The sequence below is a fragment of the Phyllobates terribilis genome, unplaced genomic scaffold, assembly GCF_046119375.1.
Source record: "Phyllobates terribilis strain yellow unplaced genomic scaffold, ASM4611937v1 Scaffold_4__5_contigs__length_816908805, whole genome shotgun sequence".
Classification (NCBI taxonomy): Eukaryota; Metazoa; Chordata; class Amphibia; order Anura; family Dendrobatidae; genus Phyllobates; species Phyllobates terribilis.
The window spans coordinates 638,285,807-638,307,416 of NW_027362764.1; the positions used below are offsets into that span (position 1 = coordinate 638,285,807).

The window sequence follows — 21,610 nt, forward strand, 5'->3', positions numbered from 1 at the left end:
TGGTTACTGATCAAAAAGATGGCATCAAAGTGAGCAAATTGCAAGTTTGTACTGATTTGAAGAAGTTACTGGTTTGTTTAAGGGTAAAAGGGATTGTCTGGTCTTAAGCTACAAGTCTGCAGTCACTCTATGTGACTACAGTCTTGTGAATTGTCAAGTTACTTATTATGTACAATACAAAGTTATATTGTGGTACCGTGTTAGCCAGAAAAATCAATGTAAATACTTTTATGCCCAAAAATGACAAAAGTATTCTTGGAGTGATACCTTTAAGGGACTTAAGTTGTGGATGCAAGAAAGTGCCAATGATTCCGCGCTCCTCCGGGTCAGAAGAAGGGATGCATTACCCAGTGCTTGGTTAAGAGTCCATTTATTTAGAAGCTAAAATCAGACGCGTTTCGTGGACGTCCTGTCCACTTCATCAGTGCATAGCTTATGTCAGGTATAGCAAAGAGTGGACATATATATACAAAAAATGTGAAAAAAACTGGCGCCAAAACAAGGTGGCCATTAAGGCAGAAAAGTACAATCAATAAAAAGGCATAAATTTGAGTATCCATCAATAAATATATGCATCGGGAATAAAATATTGTTAGCATGATTAAAAAATAATTAAGAACTGATATAGTTTAATGCAAAAAAATCAATAAATAATTAAAATATATATATAATTCCTGAAGTGGGAACTGAACCTGTTGTATTGCGATCAAATGGATTGTGTTTAGATACTAATCATGGTACAACCCTCTAAGCCACAGGTGCTCATGTATGTTGAGACTGATTTTGTTCTGATAGGAAGTAATAAACGAATATTAAAAGATATATCTATCTTATATGTACATACTAAACAAAATAAAAATGTATGTCAAGATAGGAAGTATCAATTCACACGATCCAGTTGATCGCAATACAACAGGTTCAATTCCCACTTCAGGAATTATACATATATATATTTTTTTTTTAAATTATTTATTTATTTTTTTGCATTGAACTATATCGGTTCTTAATTATTTTTTAATCATGCTAACAATATTTTATTCCCGATGCATATATATATTGATGGACACTCAAATTTATGCCTTTTTATCGATTGTACTTTTCTGCCTTAATGGCTACCTTGTTTTGGCGCCAGTTTTTTTCACATTTTTTGTATATATATGTCCACTCCTTGCTATACCTGACATAAGCTATGCACTGATGAAGTGGACAGGACATCCACGAAACGCATCTGATTTTAGCTTCTAAATAAATGGACTCTTAACCAAGCACTGGGTAATGCATCCCTTCTTCTGATCCGGAGGAGCACGGAATCATTGGCACTTTCTTGCATCCACAACTTATGTTACTCGGACCCTTGAGGTTTGGTGTCTCCTGCAGCACTCCACTATACCATCATATGAGTTGTGCATTTCACAACTCACCAAGGTGAGCATCCTTTTTCCTTTATACCAATACTTGTCTGGGTAACAGCGCTATTGGCGCCCCCTCTCCATCCTATTGTACCTTTAAGGGACTAACATTCTGTCGTACAAAACAACTCGATACGGCTCAGTTTTGTAGTGATATTGAGAAATTCTTCCACAGATTACGCTTAAGGAATTCTTTTACAACCATGCAGATATCACATCACAAGATAATCTGAAAAAAAGAAAAAGAGGACAAACTGGACCCCACAACCTGGGCACAGCCAAACTCTGGATCACTACATAGACTGTTTCTGTAAAAAAGTTAAATCTGACATTTTGGACAGACACCACAAAGTGCCACACAATATCAGCATGGAAGAAAGAAAAGCCATACAATCTTTAAAAGCGAACAACCATATCATCATCAAACCACCAGACAAAGGAGGAGCTCTAGTCATTATGAACATGTCAGATTACATCCAGGAAGCACACAGACAACTATTGGATATAAAATACTACACTCCACTTCAGGAAGATCCCACCAAAAAATTCACAGAGGAACTAACACATATCATCAATGGGTTTGATTCTACTTTATTCTCACTACTGGAACTAATACTAGACAATCCCCAAACAGGTACCTTCTACATGTTACCTAAAATACATAAAGAAGGTAATCCTGGGAGGCCAATCACTTCTGGCATTGGGGCATTAACGGAAAATATCTCACGATGGGTGGATAACATTTTGAAACCCATGGTAAGACGCACATCCAGCTATATCCAGGACACCACGGATATTCTCTGCAAATTGTCAGCCCTGGGCCCACTTCCGCAGGACACAATACTAGCCACCATGGATGTAGAGTCTCTCTACTACAACATTCCTCATGAGGATGGGATTGCAGCATGCAAACATTTCCTACAAAAAAACAATCTGGCCACAGAACTAACTCTGCAATTCATCAGGTTTGTGCTCCATCACAATTAATTCTCCTTTGGGAACAATTTATACCAACAATGTATGGGCCGCGCCATGGGAAGCAAAATGTCCCCACAATATGCTAACCTATATCTGGCTAAACTAGAGGAGGAGTTTTTGTCATCTCGCTCTATTAAACCTCTAGCATACTTCCGCTACATTGATGATCTGCTAATAATCTGGACAGGCTCAAAAGATGATCTGCTGACCTTCCACGATAACTTCAACAGGTTCCACCCAAACATCAAGCTCACCCTCGACTTCTCAAAATCCCAAATACATTTTCTGGACACTACTATATACTACACTACTATATACATCAAAGACAACACCATACAAACATTGATTTACCATAAGCCCACAGGACATCCGGCATATCTTAGATGGAACAGCGTTCATCAAAGACACAAAAAAAAAATACATCATCTACAGTCAAGCCCTGAGGTACATTTGAATCTGTTCAGACAGCAACGACAGAAAACTGCAGCTACTATCACTGAAGAATACATTCCTACAACAAGGATACTATCCACTGGTAATACATGAACAGATCCACAGAGCTACAAGAATCCCAAGAAGTAGTCTCCTGAATTACAGACAAAGGGAGGACAACACCAGGGTTCCTCTTGTGGTCACATACAACCCCCACATCAACATCTTGAGGAAAATTGGTGCTGATATCCATAGGCGGATTATAATGAGGGCAATCCGGGCTACCGCCCAGGGCCCCGAGCTTCCAGGGGGCCCAGGGCTCCGGGGTGTCTATGGCCAGATTGCCCTCATTATATGTGCGGCGCCACGGCACATACCGGCAGACAGTGGCGGGGGGGGCCCCCGGACCGCTCCCTCAGCAGCGGTGCACGGCCGCTGCTTCTTCTTCGGCAGAGCCAGCCCTGCAGCAGTTAACTTCCCTGTGCTGGCCCGGCCGCGTCACTGCTAGGAGACACGGCCCTGTGCGCGGCGGTGTCTCCTAGCTGTGATGTCATGCAGTGCGCACCCGACCTGCAGTGCTGCACCAGAAAAAAGCAGGAAGATTGGAGCCGAGCCGGGGGATGGTGAGTGTGTGTGAGTGTGTGTGTATGTATGTATGTGTGTGTGTGTGTGTGTGTGTGTGTGCAGGCAGATATCATTGTGTGATGTCTCTTTATATGTATTTTTGTGTTTCAAATGTGTTTATGCGTGTATGTATATGTCTGTATATGTTTGTGTGCGTCACCGTGCGTGACTGCGTGCGGCCTCCTGCTGAGTATAGATGGCGCCATGCGGCCTCCTGCTGTCTCTGGGGGGGCACCGTGTGCCCTCCCGCTGTGTATAGATGGCGCCGTGCGGCCTCCCGCTGTGTATAGATGGCGCCGTGCGGCCTCCTGCTGTGTATAGATGGCGCCGTGCGGCCACCCACTGTGTATAGGTGGCTCCGTGCGGCCTCCTGCTGTGTATAGGTGGTGCCATGCGGCCTCCCGCTGTTTATAGATGGCGCCGTGCGGCCTCCCGCTGTGTATAGATGGCGCTGTGCGGCCTCCCGCTGTGTATAGATGGCGCCGTGTGGCCTCCCGCTGTGTATAGATGGCGCCGTGCGGCCTCCTGCTGTGCATAGATGGCGCCGTGCGGGCTCCGGCTGTGTATAGATGGCACCGTGCGGCCTCCCGCTGTGTATAGATGGCGCCGTGCGGCCTCCCGCTGTGTATAGATGGCGCCGTGCAGCCTCCCGCTGTGTATAGATGGCGCCGTGCGGCCTCCTGCTGTGTATAGATGGCTCCATGCGGCCTCCCGCTGTGTATACATGGCTCCGTGCGGCCTCCCGCTGTGTATAGATGGCTCCGTGCGGCCTCCCGCTGTGTATAGATGGCAACGTGCGGCCTCCCGCTGTGTACAGATGGCTATGTGTGGCCTCCTGCTGTGTATAGATGGCTATGTGCGGCCTCGCCCCGTGTATAGATGGCGCCGTGCGGCCTCCCGCTGTGTATAGATGGCTACGTGCGGCCTCCAGCTGTGTATAGATGGCTACGTGCGGCCTCCTGCTGTCTCTGGGGGGGGGCACCGTGCGTCCTCCCGCTGTGTATAGATGGCTACGTGCGGCCTCCTGCTGTGTATAGATGGCTATGTGCGGCCTCCTGCTGTGTATAGATGGCTACGTGTGGCCTCCTGCTGTGTATAGATGGCTACATGTGCTCAATAATGAGTCATACAATTAATGTAAGGCTATGTGCCCACGATGCAGAAATGCTCCGGATTTTTTTTGAGCGTTTTTGCATCTCCCTGGCAGAAAAAACGCATGCAGATTGTACATGCGGATTGTACATGCGAATTGTACATGCGGATTGTACATGTGTTTTTCCTGCCAGGGACATGCGGAATTGAAGCGTTCTCCACATGCATTTCCGCATGCGGGTTGACAAGCGCTTTCCAAGCGATTTTAGCATCACTTGGAAAGTGCTTGACAACTTGGTCACACTATATAAATCCATGCAACCGGCATGGATTTATATAGTGTGACTGTAAAAGAATGGTAAAAAATAAATATATAATTACCTTCTGATGGCCTGCCGATGTCAGCGGTCGCGTGACTCGTCACATGACTAAATGACGTCACGGCAGGTCCTTTTCAGACCATCGCGAGCTGCCGGCAAGCATCGGATAAAGACACCGGGGGCCCATCAGAAGGTAAGTATAATATATATTTTTTATTTTATTCTTTGTTTACAGGTTCTATGGTACCCGGGTCCGGAGGAGAGTCTCCTTTTCTCCAAACCCGGGAACCATCCACACATTGAAACGCATGGATTCTGCATGTACAGATGCAGTGATGCGGATTCCATGTGTTCCAATGCAAAATAATTGGTAGTGCTGCGGATTTTCATTGGGGATGATGGAAGACCTTCTACCAAGCGTTTTTTAAGCGTTTCTGCAGCGGAATTGCCGCTGCGGAAACGCTTAAAAAAAGCATAGTGGGCACACAGCCTAAAACAAATTATTATAATTAATATTGTGCCAAATTAATTTCACGTGAACTATCACATGATCTATCACAGGGGATCATGTGACATGTCACGTGATACATCAGGTAGGTGTGTTTGTGTGGGGGGGGGGCCACGCCTTCTAAACTGCCCGGGGCCCTTGCTACTCTTAATTCACCCCTGCTGATATCCAACCCATATTCCACAGAGACCACAAACTGAAAGAAATATTCCCAGAACTACCACTTCTCTCCTACAAACAGCCCCCTAACTTAAGGACTCTCCTTGACAGAAGTGTCCTGTCATCACCATCAGTGACAGGCACATTCCCATGTAAAAACAAAAATGCAAAACTTGTACCCACATATTACCATCAAATACAGTCCGTATACCAAACACAAATCAGGACTACAAAATCATGGATGTCTTTTCATGTACATCCTAGAATGTGGTGTACATGATATGTGGCGCCCCTGAGGGTTCGGTCGCCACAGAGGTATTGCATCTCATCCAGAGGTGTGGTATCTCACTCTCAGGTAAGGAAGGAGTATGGCTCAGGACCCTAACACTACATCCACTACACCACATTTCCGGGGGACATGGCGAGATTGCTCCTACGGTAGAGCACAGTCCCTGATCCCTGGCTGGAGGGGGGGGAATCACCTAGAGAGGGGGAACTAAGTAGTGGATGGGGTGGAGAACGTAGATCCAGGGAGCACTGGAGTAGGAGGGATAAAAGGAAGGAACCATCTTGGTTCAAGGGAGTTGGGAGTTCGTTCAGACAAAAGAGGAGAAGTGACAGGAGCAGAGGCTCCTCACGAGCTCTGCTCCACAGGCAGGCCTAGTTAAGAGGCCTGAGCCTGAAGGAGGCTCCAGGACGAGGAGAGAAGGGACCCCAGGGGTACGGGCCGTGCAGCTGGCCACCCGTACGCCCGCCGCTGCCAGGAGGTAGGGGGGGTCAGGCCAGAAGAAGGGAACCGGATCCCTCAACCAGCAGAGACTACAGGGCTCAACTGGGAACCGGAGGCTGCAGGACTTTAAGTACAGAAAGCCGTCCACACCAGCCACTAGGAAAGTAGCCACATAGGACCCAGGAGACGGAACATACGTCGCCCACTAAGGCCCAAGGACACTGGACAGAGGTGCCACTAGGTGTGAGGTACAAGGAAAGAGGCCAGAAAGGACACATGAAGGGGGTCCTGAAAAATACTCTGGAGTTACCTGAGGGTCGACCGGGCCCCACACTGCGTGAGCACAGGACGCCATGGGCTCTTCCACTGGCCCTGTAAGTGGAACTGCTTAAACCGTGAGTAAAGGATATGGGACTGCATCGTGTGGACTCTGTGATTATTCTTGCACCATGACACCTTGCACCATCACCACCATCATCCCTACACGCTGCCCTGAAGCTACACTCTTCCTGTGGGGAGTTACATCACCTTGCTGCACATACCACCAGCTTCAGTGGACTTCTCCGCAGCGGCGGTTCCCAATAACCGCATTCCACAGGTGGCGTAGTCGGACTATATATCACCTATACACATAGACTACCCTGGTTTGACCGCCCTGGGTCACGGACCGGGTCACCACCACGGTGACTACAACCCCCAGCATCTACAAGGCCCGGCACCGGGTATCCCACGGCCCAGGGGGCGCGTCAGATACAATGTACAAGGTGCCCAAAAGAAGTTTATATTGAGAAACTATGCAAAGGCTGCAAATGAGAATGAATTTACACAGACACACAATTAAGAATGAACTGGACACACCTGTGGGAAAACATTTCTCTAGTCAGGGACACTGTATGAAAGATTTAAAGTTTTAGTATTAAAAGGTCACTTCAAAGACGACCCGGGAGAGAAGAATCTGGGAATTCAAACTGATAAAGATGTTCAAATCACTGACAACAGGACTCAATCTAACACCTGGGTTTATGACTCACTACATGGAGTCAATGCACACCTCCACCAGATGGTCTTCAAACAATTAAGCATTCCCACACACATCTCTTGGACTTATCATTAGGAGGCATCTCCCCCTCTTCCTCATGAACAAATGTCGTACTGTAACATCTCTTAAATGTTGTGCCCCTGTCTTATGAATTAATTTGTAATATTGCCTGACGAAGGAGCCTCCGTGCTCTGAAAGCTTGCACATATATATTTTTTTTCTGGTTAGCCAATAAAGGTATCACTCCAAGAATACTTTTGTCATTTTTGGGCATAAAAGTATTTACATCAAGTTACTTATTCAAATCTGGGAGAATTGGTTATTTGCCCACTGTGATGCCAGTTTTGATGACCACAACCTGTTTGGGCCAGGCTGCAGTGACCTAAATATGATGCGTGGCATCACTATCTATGTACTTGGAGAGATCAGTGGCCCAAAGTCATTTAACTCCTTAAAAACACCAGTTACTTATTCAAATCTTTGATGCTAGTTCTCTTGCCCAAAACCCATTTGGGCCAGGCTGATGACTGAAATTTGATGCGTGGCATCACTATATATGTAATGGTGGTGTGAGATCAATGGCCCAAAGTCATTTAAATTAATTTAGCCCCTTAAAAACTCCAGTTACTTATTTAAATTGTTAAAATCGACTGTCTGACCACTTTGATTCCAGTTCTGATGCCCAGAACCTGTTTGGGCCAGACTGGAGTGACCAGAGTTAGATGTGGGGCCTCACTATCTATGTAATGGTGGAGTGAGATCAGTGGCTCAAAGTCATTTAACCCTTTCAATAATGCCCTTCAATGCCCACTTTGATGCTTATTTTGTGACAGTTTTATCATTTTTGCAGTTGACTAAGTGTATTCACGTCGTTGCATTGTATTTTATTATTGAGATTTTTTATTTTTGTTGTTATGTTAAACCTTAAAAAAACAGAAAAAAATTGCAGAATAAGAAGCTGCTGAGTAAGAAACCAACTTCAGCATCATATAAGAAACTGGACGAATAAGGAACGAACTTCAGCATTGTTGACAAACTTTCCCATTATTGAGTGTAGCGCCGTTATCTCTGCCTTCTGCCTCCTGCCTCCCCGGCAGAGACACCGACTCCCTCACCAACACGGCCCCGCTCTTCCTCCCTCCTCAGCATCAGCTGCAGTGAGTTTAGGGCGCCAGCGCCGTCCCGCCTTCTTAAAGGGACAGAGTGTGCCATCCTAAAGTGTTCCCTGCCAATGGCTGGGAGACACATATTATTTAAGGCACCTCCACCTGATGGGAGGTTTCTGTGCAACGTTGTTAACTGGTTTCATAAACAATTGCTCGTTCTCAGTGCTCATATCCCAGTATACGGGCCTGTATATTCACGCCTGCCTTGCCTGCCTGTATTAGAGTCTTGTCTTTAAATCTACCTGTCTGCCTGTTCATCAGTCATGCCTGCCAGCACCTTCCTGCCTGCACCTGTCTGTGCATCAGCCGTGCCCTCCAGCACCTGCCCGCCTGCTCCTACTTGTCTGTGCATCAGCAGTGCCTGCCAGCACCTGCCCATCTGCATCTGCCTATCTGTGTATCAGTCGTTCTCGTCTGCCTATCTGTATATCAGTCGTGCTCTCCACAATCTGCTCACTTGTACTTCTGCCATGCCCGCCTGTCCCTACTTCAGCCGTACCCATCAGTACTTGCTTGCCTGTGTGTCAGCCGTGCCAGTCACCATACCAGCCATGTCAACCAGTATTAGCCAAGTCTACCATTCCTGGCTTTTCCTCCCTCCTGTCACTTGGAGGTCAGTTGCCATTCTCCCGAGATTTGTCACGTTATCGTCAGTCGAACTGCATCCGTGGTGGGACTTGGTAAGGCACCTAGTTACTCCCCTCCAGGCTCTCCTCGGATGAAGAATTTTAAAATACAATATTTATTGGTGCTATAATGTCTACACGTTTCAAAGTTATCCATTGTGGTTCTGTCCTAAAGAAGTTGAATAACTTCGAAATGCGTAGACATTATAACCGCTGTATATTGCATTTTAAACGTCTTCATCTCCGGAGTCCTTTTGTGGGATTCTGCCAGCAGCGCAAGGAAAACTGCTTCAATTCCACACAGCATACATATCGCAATAGACACTAAGGATACCGACAGGCAAGAGGCAGTTTGCGGGGCACCTGTCCAGAGGTCACAGAATATAGATGTGGCAGCTGGACCATTGTCCTGTGAATTGATTCGTTCACCTCTATTTTTCAACTACTCCATTGATAAGTGATAATTAGAGATGAGAAAAACGAGAGCCCTACAAACTACCTCATATCTGTCGGCATTACTGGGGACTCTGCTAATTAATAGGCCAACCTAAACATCATAGTGCCTCATGCTGCAACATAGACGATACACTAGTCCTACCAATCAGAAGAGGCATCGGGGATTCTTGCAGGGAGGAGGTCGTTCACAGAGCTCCCATCTGGTGGACAAGGAATACTGACGTGGCTCTGGACCACAGACCTGCAAATTAATTTGCTCATCTCTAGAAATAAATGTTAATGGCTGGAATACCCCTTTATGTTTTCAAGTCCGCTAGTTCTTAAGCTAAGTATTTTACAACAGAATATTTTCCTTGGAAAATGTAATTCCTTGATTTTCTTTTTCAAGCATTGCAAAATGTACGTGACCACCGTATAATGCATTCATGGGTAATGTAGCATATTAACTTAAAAATCATTGCAAAGCATCCATACCTAAATATTTTACATTACATTTAGCTGTTTAGGCTCTGAGCTATCCACGTCAGATTCGCTAGGTTTCAAAGACAAAAATTGGATGAACTTTTTTGTAATATTTAGGAATACATAGTGCAGAAGGCTGTAAAAGCTATCTATGCGTCATGAGATAAGCCAATACTTCAGCAGTCAAGAAGTACTATATGCATACACAGCCAAAACCCAGAGGAGCATAAAATTTACCCTACAGCTAAAAACTTTTATAAGTGGCACATTTTATTATTTAAAGAGGAGAAACGTGTATTCCACAGTAATAGCTATAGCACATTGCCATGGTCTGGATGACTCCAGCAGGCCTGTGACATTAATAGTAATAATTGATTTTACTGTCCAGCAAACCAGATGCCTTTAGTTTAAAGGAACAATTTGCAAATCATATCTACTGTAGTGAAAAGTCTGGACAGGAGCACACCCTCACATAAACAATGCTTCAGGCGTATAAAATAATAGAAAGATACAAGATTTGGACACAGGCTAAATTAACCAGCACTGAAATATGGAAGTAAGAAAATGGGGTCAAATCCTATCAAGAGTAAAAATCATTCTGGCTGATTTGTGGTGGCAGAAAAAAGTAAAATTGGCTTTAAAGACACAATACAATACAGCAAAACCTACCGCTCAGAATAACAGTCAATGGGTGCTATGACATGTTAAACCTGTCACCTTAAAAAAATCTATATACCTGCAGGTATCAGGGCAATCTGCAGGTAAATTGTGTTTAAATAATGCTTGGCAGGCTTAATGGAGCATTGGCTACAAGGAGAAAATTAATCTATATCCTCCCTACTTCCCTTATGATGACGCTTTGTTTGAGACTCCAACTGCATGCTTGGATACTCAAATGAAGTGTTATAAGGGCAGAGGCTGTGGTCACAGTGCGCTGTGCACAATGACAGCGCACGCCCTCTCACCAGCTCAGATCAGCACTAACGAGCCAGTAACAGAGCGCAGTGTCAGAATACTCGGCGCATAGAGACCAGCGCCGCCCCCACAAGTGACTTCACTGGTCTCTGCATGCTGGGTATTCGGACATCGCTCTGTTGCTGGCTTGTTACTGCTGATCTGAGCCAGCAACAGAGCATGCAAAGTTATTGTGCACATCGTACAACACCCAGGGACAGAGAAGGGACTAGCACCCTAAAACAGACGTCACTGATGACGCTTCGTTTCAGGGAGAGGGCAGGGGCTGCAGCAGTGACTGCAGCCTCTGCCCTTTCTTGATGCTTCATTTGAGTATCCCAGCATGCATTGTGATTCTCAAACGAAGCGTCATCAGAAAGGAAGTTGGGAAAAAATAAGTAGAAAAGCAGTTAGATAGTGTCATTAGGGAAGGATAGGGAATTGTTTAATACAAGTATATTAGAAATTAATTTAAATTATGGCACTAAATAGATAGAGATTTAGGAGGAAAATTACTGACTTTGAACCACCCCTTTAATCTGGCTATACACAAGAGATAGCTTTTGGCATAACAAGCAGCTATCTCTCCCGACTCTCCCATACGCGTGAGCTGAGCATTCATGTGTTTTAAATGGGTAGAGAAGAGAAAGTTGCTGCCAGACACCATAGGATTAATTGTTGAAATTCCAATGGCCTGCTCCTTCTCTCCCCTGACATCATCTTTCGGATGAGAGTCAGGAGGTCCCCAAACCCTTCATATGGTTGATAAGTTCCTGATTTGGAGGTGTTTTAACTAATGTGTATGGGGGCCTTTATTCTTACAATAAAGGGTTTGTTGAGCTCTGTTCACACAAGTGAATTGAGTATGTTTTTGACAGCAACAATAGCCATAATCTGCATAGCTACTCGTGACAACAAATATACTGCAACCCCGAAAAAACCTGATGAAGACCATCAATGGGGTCACATGATTGGCTGGTATCTGTTCAAAAATGTATCCAGCATAGATGTTATTCCGCCCTCACAAACAGAAATCATTAGTGTGAACAGAATCTTAAAGGAAACCAGTGATCAGATTCTTGCTGTCTGAACATGCGTACCCTTTTTTACATCCACAAAAAAGGATCCTTCTTCAGCACACTCTGGGAATCCATATAACAGATACAATGAACGTGACAGACAAACATTGGCCTAAGAAGTAGTTACATGAGAGGGGCTGCTGGTTGGCCGCTTGTTTGTATGTTTCTAACAGCAGAATAGAGAGCAGTGAAGAAATATACAGGGGATATGCATTCTGTATTCTAGGGGTATTTCAATTTAGTGGCATAGAAAACATTATTGTCTTGAGTTCATGACCAAGCAGAATTTAGAAGGTGTGAGCACTTGAGCAGGATAGTCACAGGCAATGTTAGGGTTGAGCTTAAACTTAGAAATGTGCCATTGAGAGTGACAGATCGAAAATGAATTAAAGTTCATTTTAAAAATACAGTTACAAACTTTCTGTTATTAAAAGTTGCTAATCTGTGCCTGATTATTAGGTGCAGTTGTCACTGTGTCACCGCAGTGGTGCCAGTAGATCTTTTTCTAGAAAGCCAAGGAATAAGAGGAGCCAAATTTGATTGCATAGAAGCAGCAAACAATGAAAAAAAACATCAAAACAGATCCAAGGTAAGAATAGGAAGTAGTCCAGCAATATCACAACCTGACGAATGGAAAAATAATGCCAGAGGAATAAGTTTTCTATGTAAAGTGTTAGAACACACAAAGTAATGACAATTTATCATCAATCTAGGTATGTCACATATAAAAAGTTTATATGGTTTACTAAATCCATCTTCAAATATCTCATTAGGGAAATCTGGGTTAAAGGGAACCTGTCATGTCAAAAAACGCTATTAACCTACAGGTATGGCATTCATTTGCAGGTTAATAGCATTCTATAGCTACCACAACGAAAGCCAGACTGTCGAGAGGAAAATAAGTTTACTAATTCCGGCAGTCTCTGGCTTTCAGTCATAGAGGCACGGCCAGGGCGGCTTAAATCACCGCTCAGGAAATAGTGAGGGGTGGCTGTAACCACAGCTGGGCTGGCACTAACTGACAGCTGGTTTACCAGTGCATCAGTACAGAGACCGCTGTCAGTCAGTGCTGCGACGTGGTTACAGCCACCTTTCACCATAAGGTGAGCGGTGAGTGAAGCTGCACCGGCTGCATCTCTATGACTGAAAGTCGGAGGCTGCCAGGAAGAAGAAAGTTCATTACCTTCTGGTACCGGGGCTTACAGTTCAGTGTCTGCATGGCTTCAGAATACTATTAACTTGCAGATTAACAACATATCTGCAGGTTAATAGCATTTGGAGACATGACGGTTTCCTTTCAATAGAGGGGAGAATCCCTTCATCTTTCAGCCATAGCATTCAGCCAGAGCATCTGACGCGCCCCCTGGGCCTGTGCTGCTGCTGCTGTGCAGGGGGAATACCCGGAGCCGGATCGCTGGGGGTTGTAGTTCTCCGTGGCGGTGACCCGGTCCGAGCCCAGGGTGGTCAAACCAGTGGCAGTCTTAAGTACTGTAATAAGTGTCCGACTACGCCACCCGTGGATTGCGGTCAGTGGGGACCGCCGCTGCGCTGCCGACCACTGAGGCTGATGTTGGTTGCGCAGCCGAGTATGGGATAACTCCCCACGGGAGGAGTATTGCCTCAGGGCAGCTAATGTGAGAGATGATGGGAGTGATGGTGTGAGCGTCCCAGTACTAATGGTGCTGGTGCGGCAAGGAATCACAGAGACGTGTGGTGCAGTTCAGGGTCTTTACTGATGGTACAAGGCAGACCCTCCCGGGAGTACTGGCTAGTATAAGGGGCCTGGTCAGTCTGCGAGCAAGCAGGAGTTCCCCTGGCCAGGTGGAGTTGTAGGCCTCCCCGTTAATCTGCACTCTTCCTGGCTACCTTGCTGTCAGCGTTTACAAGTAGCCCACGTCCCTGAGTATACCGTGTAGTGCTCACCCGTATGGCTGGTGACTTGGGGCCTTCTGTTAGCCTCCGCTCCTGGATGGCGGCGCTGGTCCCTTCTCTGTGACTGAGCCTCCGGGCTTCTATGGCCAGAGGACCTGGAATCCCCTGCCGGCTGGTTTCTGCTGCTGGGTGTAGATCAGTCCCCACAGCCTCGGACTCCTGTGTCCGGTTATAGTGTCCTTGTCCAGGGCGAGCTCTGCTCAGCTCCAGCCCCTGGACTTCTGCTACTGCTCCTACAGAGCTCCTAGTTCTTCCTTTCCCTCTCCAGGCTCTGACTGCTCTGCTTGTTCTGCAGGCTCTGTCTAACCTAATCCCGCCCCAGACGCAGTTTATAAGGGCAGATTCCTCCCCTCCCAGGTCTGGGCGGACCGTGTTGCATGCTTAGGGATCCTGACCAGAGAAACCTCCCACTTGCTCTCAGACATAATATCTCTATTACTGGGGCAACTAGACCCCTGGGGTGTCGCACATCTCTCTCAAGAACGAGGCTATGTCATGCTCTAAATGAATTCAAACTCTGACCCCCTCTGCCACTGACAGTGGTGCGGATCAGGAACCTGTTCTTGAGAAAGACAAAGGTCCCAGAGAAAGAAACCATATCTAAAATACATTTATGGCATATCCTGTGAATATGCCATAAATATACAAGATGACAGTATGGTCAGAACGTCATAGATCTGATACCAAGCACAGGATGATTAATGAAATCTCTTAGGTAGGAGAACAATTAGTTGTTTTTTTTATTTGGTGTGATACCCATTGGGGCATTGGAGGCTGTATGTAAGTGATTTGGGGCTTTTTCTTCAATGAGAACATGTCTTTATTCCCATGAGTATATAAAACAGGCTAATTTCTCAGAAGTTCTTTCAACTTTTTGCACAGAGCAGAGAACAAGACATGGAAGATATCCAGCGGGAAACAAAATTGTGTACATCTGGTTTCACTTATACGTAAACCAACACTGTTCAACAAAATAGCAACAGAGGACGAGTTTTTAAAGCAGCCGCCTGACCATAAGCTCATTACCCCGAGTCATGCCACCAACACTTCCAGCAAACAGCTGATTTTAATAGAAATATGAAGAAATCCGGCACCAAAGCAATATGTTCCAAAGCTTTATTCCAAAAAGTTCTTAGGTATAAAAACACAGGCCAACATTTTTTGAAGGTGGAGGGCTTAATCCAACAAGGTCCCAGGACACTGGTTTACGCGTTTCAGGGCTATATATGCCCCTTAATCAAAACCTTATGGCCTGTGTTTTTATACCTAAGAACTTTTTGGAATAAAGCTTTGGAACATATTGCTTTGGTGCCAGATTTCTTCATATTTCTATTGGATTCTTTGGGATTGCAGGCAGGCATAAAGGGACAGGTGAGCAGGAAAAAAAACTTTTTTTTACTTATAAACAGCTGATTTTGCTGTTCATATGACTTACTGTATTTTTCTACAGCTGAACAATCCACTAAAGTGCAGCTAAATGTTATTTATTAATGCTGTGATTGTTTTTTTTTTGTGAAAAACAGATGAAATTTGCCAAATATTGCTTTTAATTGTGTAATGAAAATGTCATCAAAACTGTGCAGTTAATTCACACCTCGTGAAATAGTTAGAAAACAATTCAATGGCATTTTTTCCAATAGTAAAAAAAGTGATAAAATGCATATATAATATGCTGTGTAATTACACCCAATAACCAATTAGATTATTAGTTATAGCTCTATCTACTGAAACTAGATGGAATGCAATACAAGACATCCTGATGATCACCCTACTTATAGTACTGTGACTCTCGTGGGGCAGAGAACACTTGGCATGGAGGCTAGGTGGTGATTTCAGCCTCTGCAGCCCCTATAGCTATTACACTTGGATACTATTACATCACATAAAAACGTTTGGTGGCAGATCCGGTACTTAGTCAAATAATATAATAATGCATTCTTCACAGTATTTCAGCCAAGAAATGACTGCTTGCCAGGGCTTTAGCTCGTAATTCCCTATTCTTTTTTGAAAAGTCAGCTCTCCTCTGAACAAAGAGGGATTGTAGACTGCACAGTCTTTCTGGTTGTTCAGTGTATGGTTTATGCAGAAAACATCCTGAGCCCTTCCTATCACATATCTGCCTTTATTTTTCACAAAAGACAGGAAAAAGAAACTTGAAATGAAATTAAATCACTGCACAACCTCCCTCTTTCAACTTCTTTGTAGACAATAAAATCTGTTTCATTCAGTGTTGACTATTAGATGGTAATGGGAAAGAAGTAGCAGACTGATTACCTAGTTCTTGGGACTATTCCAGTTCCAGTCCAGAGCCATATACAAGTATATCAAGGGCAGGCAAGAAATTGTTCAGTCTAGCATCATTTTTGTAGTCATCAAGGAATGCATGACTAGTGGGATAGATAGATAGAAAGAAAGAAAGAAAGAAAGGAAAAAAGCAGCATTAAGTATTAAAAAAAAGAACAAATGGGGGTGCAAAGCTTCTCAGGCATAAGCCTAACCTGAATAGTAGAAACAAAAATGGAAGCAGCACTCCGAAAATAGTGCAAATTATAGGATTTTAATGGTCCATGTGGCCAAGTTTCAGTTCATAGTGTGAGCCTTTAAAAAGGTTCACACTATGAACCAAAATGTTGCCACATTGGCCATTAAAGTACTATACTTTGCACAATTTTTGGAGTGTGGCTTCCATTTTTTGTTTCTAGATAGATAGATGTATTACAATTGTACATTAGAAAATATTTAATAACAAGTGTTATAGCATTCCCTTATTATCTAGCATCTTGTAACATCCTTTTCTGTGGCATCTCATCTTGCACCACTCCAGTCCATCCTCAACTCTGCTGCCCAAATAATCTACCTTACCCCATTACTCTTCTGCCTCTTCCCTTTGCTAATCCCCTCACTGATACCTCGTTTAGTCTAAAATGCTAATAACGATCTACAAAGTCATCTTTACCCTGACCCCTCAATTCATCTCTGACCTAAACTTCTCATACCTCTCAATATGTGATCTCCGATCTTTACAAGACTTCTTTCTGTACTCTTTCTTGTTTGTTTCTCACACAACAGCTTTCAAGATTTCTCACGTGCTTTGCCCATGCTCTGGAACTTGCTATCCCTACCAATCAGACTATCTGGTCTTTGATACATTCAAACGCAACCAGAAAGCCTACCCTTGTAAAAAAGCTGACAACCTGCACTTACCCTGCTGCCACCACTCTGCTATATCAGCGGCTTGTACCCTCTTCTTCCTGCCTCTCTATAGATTGCAAGCCCTCATGGGCAGGGTTCTCTCTCATAGTACCTGTCTGATACTTAGCCGTGTTTGGTTATACATTTAAACCTTGCAAATTGTTATGTATTGTAAAACCTGTTTTCACATGCACAGCACTCTAGAATTAAAGGTGCTATAAAATAAATAATAATTAAAAAAGATTAGATAACCAATAAGCAAATAGTCATAGATAAAGAATGTGTAAAATAAGATGTATCATGTTATGGAATACTTCCTTATGTCATGTGCACACAGGGTCTTTTTTGGCTGAGATTATGGATCAGAAACTGAGAAAAAACTCAAAGTTTTGATAACTTTTGATATTTGGAGGACTTGGAAAATTTCTACATTTTGGCTTTCTGCTCCAAAAATTCATCAAAAGGTATTTGCACAGACCACTGAGTTTTTGTTTTTGTAGAAACTGAGCAGAGACTCCAAGTTTTTGAGGAGGTTTTTTGAGTTTTTGAAGAGGATTTGGAGATACTTTTAAGGCTTATCCCCAGAATATGTCATAAATGTTTGACACATAGTTGTCGTTGCGTCTTCTGGAAATCTCACCTATCGGTACAAAAGGTTTTTTTATGAGTTTTTTTGCCAGTGAAAGCCAAAGTACTGCCATCTTTCTGCTCAGTGCTAGCCTAAATGCGGTGGCCAGCTCTACTGGTGGAACAGAGGTCACGCAACTTACATCCTTACAATAGCTCAGAGTCCTAAAGGTTGAACCCTCATCTATCAGACATTTAAAGCATTTCCTGAAGTGAGGACACTTTTAAATTTTTCTAATCAAATAAGTGGTATTAGTAACATAGTAACATAGTTTTTAAGGTTGAAGGAAGACTAAGTCCATCTAGTTTAACCCATAGCCTAACATGTTGATCCAGAGGAAGGCAAAAAAAAACCCATGTGGCAACACTAAGCTCCACATTGGGGAAAAAAATTCCTTCCTGACTCCATAAGACAATCAGACTAGTTCCCTGGATCAACGCCCTATCAAGGAATCTAGTATTTATAACCTGTAATATTATACTTTTCAAGAAAGGCATCCATGCCCTTCTTAAATTTTAGTAGTGAATCACTCATTACAACATCATGCAGCAAAGAGTTCCATAGCCTCACTGCTCTTACAGTAAAGAATCCCCGTCTGTGATTATGATTAAACCTTCTTTCCTCCAGACGTAGAAGATGCCCCCTTGTCCCCGTCTCAGGCCTCAGAGTAAAAAGATCAGTAGAAAGGTCTTTTTACTGTCCCCTCATATACTTGTACATAGTAATAAGATCACCCCTAAGCCTTCGTTTTTCCAAAATAAATAACCCCAAGTGTAATAACCTGTCTTGGTATTGCAGACCCCCCAGTCCTCTAATAACCTTGGTCGCTCTTCTCTGCACCCGCTCCAGTTCAGCTGTGTCTTTCTTATACAACGGAGACCAGAACTGTACACAGTATTCTAAGTGTGGTCGCACTAGTGACTTGTATAGAGGTAAAATTATGTTCTCCTCATGAGCATCTATGCCTCTTTTAATGCATCCCATTATTTTATTTGCCTTTGCAGCAGCTGCCTGACACTGGCCACCAAACGTGACCTTGTCGTCCACCAATACTCCCAGGTCTTTTTCAGTTACAGTTTTGCCCAGTGTTTTACAATTAAGCATATAATTATACATTTTATTTCCTCTGCCCAAGTGCATTACCTTACATTTTTCCCCATTAAAGCTCATTTGCCATTTATCAGCCCAAGCTTCTAGTTTACATAGATCCTCCTGTAATATAAAATTGTCCTCCTCTGTATTGATTACCCTGCAGAGTTTAGTGTCATCTGCAAATATTGAAATACTACTCTGTATGCCCCCTACAAGGTCATTAATAAATATGTCAAAAAGAAGTGGGCCCAATTCTGACCCCTGTGGTACCCTACTGCTAACTGAGACCCAGTCTGAGTGTGTTCCATTAATAACCACCCTTTGTTTCCTATCACTGAGCCAGTTTTTAACCTACTTACATATATTTTCCCCTATCTTCACTGTTCTCATTTTATGTATCAACCTTTTGTGTGGAACCGTATCAAAAGCTTTTGAAAAGTCCATATACACAACATCCACTGCTTTTCCTTGGTCCAGTCTGGAACTTACCTCTTCATAAAAGCTGATCAGATTAGTCTGACAGGAACGGTCCCTTGTAAACCCATGTTGATATTGGGTCATGAGGTTATTCTTCTTCAGATACTCTAGTATAGCATCTCTTAGGAAACCCTCCCAGATTTTACCCACAGTAGAGGTTAAGCTTACTGGCCTATAATGTCCATGTTCAGTTTTTGTCCCCTTTTTGAATATTGCCACCATATTTGCTATACACCAGTCCTGTGGTACAGACCCTGTTATTATGGAATCTTTAAAGATTAAAAATAATGGTCTATCTATGACGTTACTTAATTCCTGCAGTACTCGCGGGTGTATCCCATCTGGGCCGGGGGATTTGTCAACTCTAGTGATTTTTAGATGCTGCCGTACTTCCTGCTGGGTTAAGCAAGTGACATTTAATGGAGAATTTTTGTCATGACTGATCATGTTTTCTGTCATGCGATTTTCTTGTGTAAATACTGTTGAAAAAAATCATTTAGCATATTGGCTTTTTCCTTATCTTCATCCACCGTTTCACCCAGACTATTTTTAAGGGGGCCAACACTATCATTTTTTAGTTTTTTACTATTTATATAGTTAAAGAATATTTGGGGATTATTTTTACTTTCTCTGGCAATGAGTCTCTCTGTCTCAATCTTTGCTGCCTTGATTTGGTTTTTACAGAATGTATTTAATTTTCTGTATTTATTTAATGCCTCATCACTACCTACTTGCTTTAGTTCTCTAAATGCTTTCTTTTTGCCACTTATTGCGCCCCTTATAGCTCTATTTAGCCATAGTGGTTTCCTCCTATTTCTAGCATGTAGGATGATTTGTTCTGTAGGCAGCTTGCCTATATTAAATGAACCATGATTATCTATCTAATGTGCAATTATTTTTTAATAATTATCTAAAAAAACAGCCCACATTTGGAAAAGGAAAATTATGGCTTAGTATAGATTTAGACAAAGTTCCAATAAATATGATATTTAACGCATAAAGACCTTACTTTGTATATGTGATAATGTACCCCCATGAAATAAAGGGCCAACATGGTGGCTTTCGAGCGCTGGGGTCCAGTGTTCAAATCCCATCAAGGACAACTTCTGCAAGGAGTTTGTATGTTCTCCCCATGTTTATCCCAATGGTGATAATGTCTGTAAAGCACTGTGGAATATGATGGCGCTATATACCGTATGCAAAGCATAAAAAATTAAGCAAGTGGTTATAACTATTGCTTCTAAAAGTTATACCAACAGTTATTAAATTCGGCAATTACAATGGTCAGTTGGTCAGAAATGTATGAACTGGATAGTGTATGAATTATGGTATATACAACCTTTAATGCTTCAGTCCCAGATAATAGCCAGATTGTAAAATAGTCCAGCAAAATGCACTAAACTAACACTCCACCATCTTAAAAAGTGAAAATGCAAAGGGCATGATTTTACAGTAGTCGTCACAAGGCCAAAACATAATAAAGGACAGAATAATTGTAACTATATGGTTTATAACCAAGCAAATCAACATGTTAACTCTACAGTTAAAACCCTCAAGGACATGGGCTTACGCCTAGTCATCTGATCCAGCAAAACAACCTTTTTACACACTCTATGTACTGAATAACCATTATACTTAAAATGGATTTATAATCTCAGAGGTGTTCTTACAAGCACAACATTAGATCTCATGACGAATATATTATACACGTTCATAAAATGATCTTTTACTGACAAATAACACTGGGTCCTCTCGCCCTAATAAATTGGAATAGCTTCACTTTATCTTTTTTCTGTTACCATATCAAGCTCACATAAACGGCAACACTCTTGTCCATTGTCCTCATTCACACAAAGCTAAACTAAATAGGCACATTATTGTGGAAGTTAGGAAAGTTACCATAACTGTTCCTAAAACTATGCAATTTCTATGGCAAGATTACCCTCCTGTATAGCACAAACAGTGGGGGAGTTTCCTGACCCCTTCTAAAAGAGGGAAGATGACACAAGATGACACAATTAGATACTTTCTTCATTTTTCTAAACGTGGTAGATTCTAATTATTGCTTTGTATGGGCTATTCACACTGTGCATCAGAGGTTTAATTCCCAATAGAAACCTCAGAAGTGTACATCTGCATAGGCTTCTATTGTAAAAACACTGAGCAATATACTTTTTTACTGGATGCCTCTGAAAGGAAAAGCACAGCATTAAAAAAAACCTTAAACTCTGATGTATAGCGACAATACTGAGGCT

At 43.1% G+C, this 21,610-nt stretch overlaps 1 protein-coding gene across 2 annotated transcripts in view; it reads right to left on the bottom strand.

The window, feature by feature from the left end:
- The window catches only part of CYP7B1 (cytochrome P450 family 7 subfamily B member 1), a 297,228-nt gene that overhangs the window by 265,190 nt on the left and 10,428 nt on the right, over positions 1-21,610 (bottom strand). The window contains exon 1 of one of the 2 annotated variants that reach the window (XM_073679363.1): positions 16,241-16,342. The exons of the other annotated variant lie outside the window; for it this stretch is intronic. The gene's annotated coding sequence lies outside the window, so the exon portion shown is untranslated. Of the gene's footprint in view, positions 1-16,240; positions 16,343-21,610 lie in introns of those variants that run through there. 2 annotated transcript variants of the gene reach the window in all.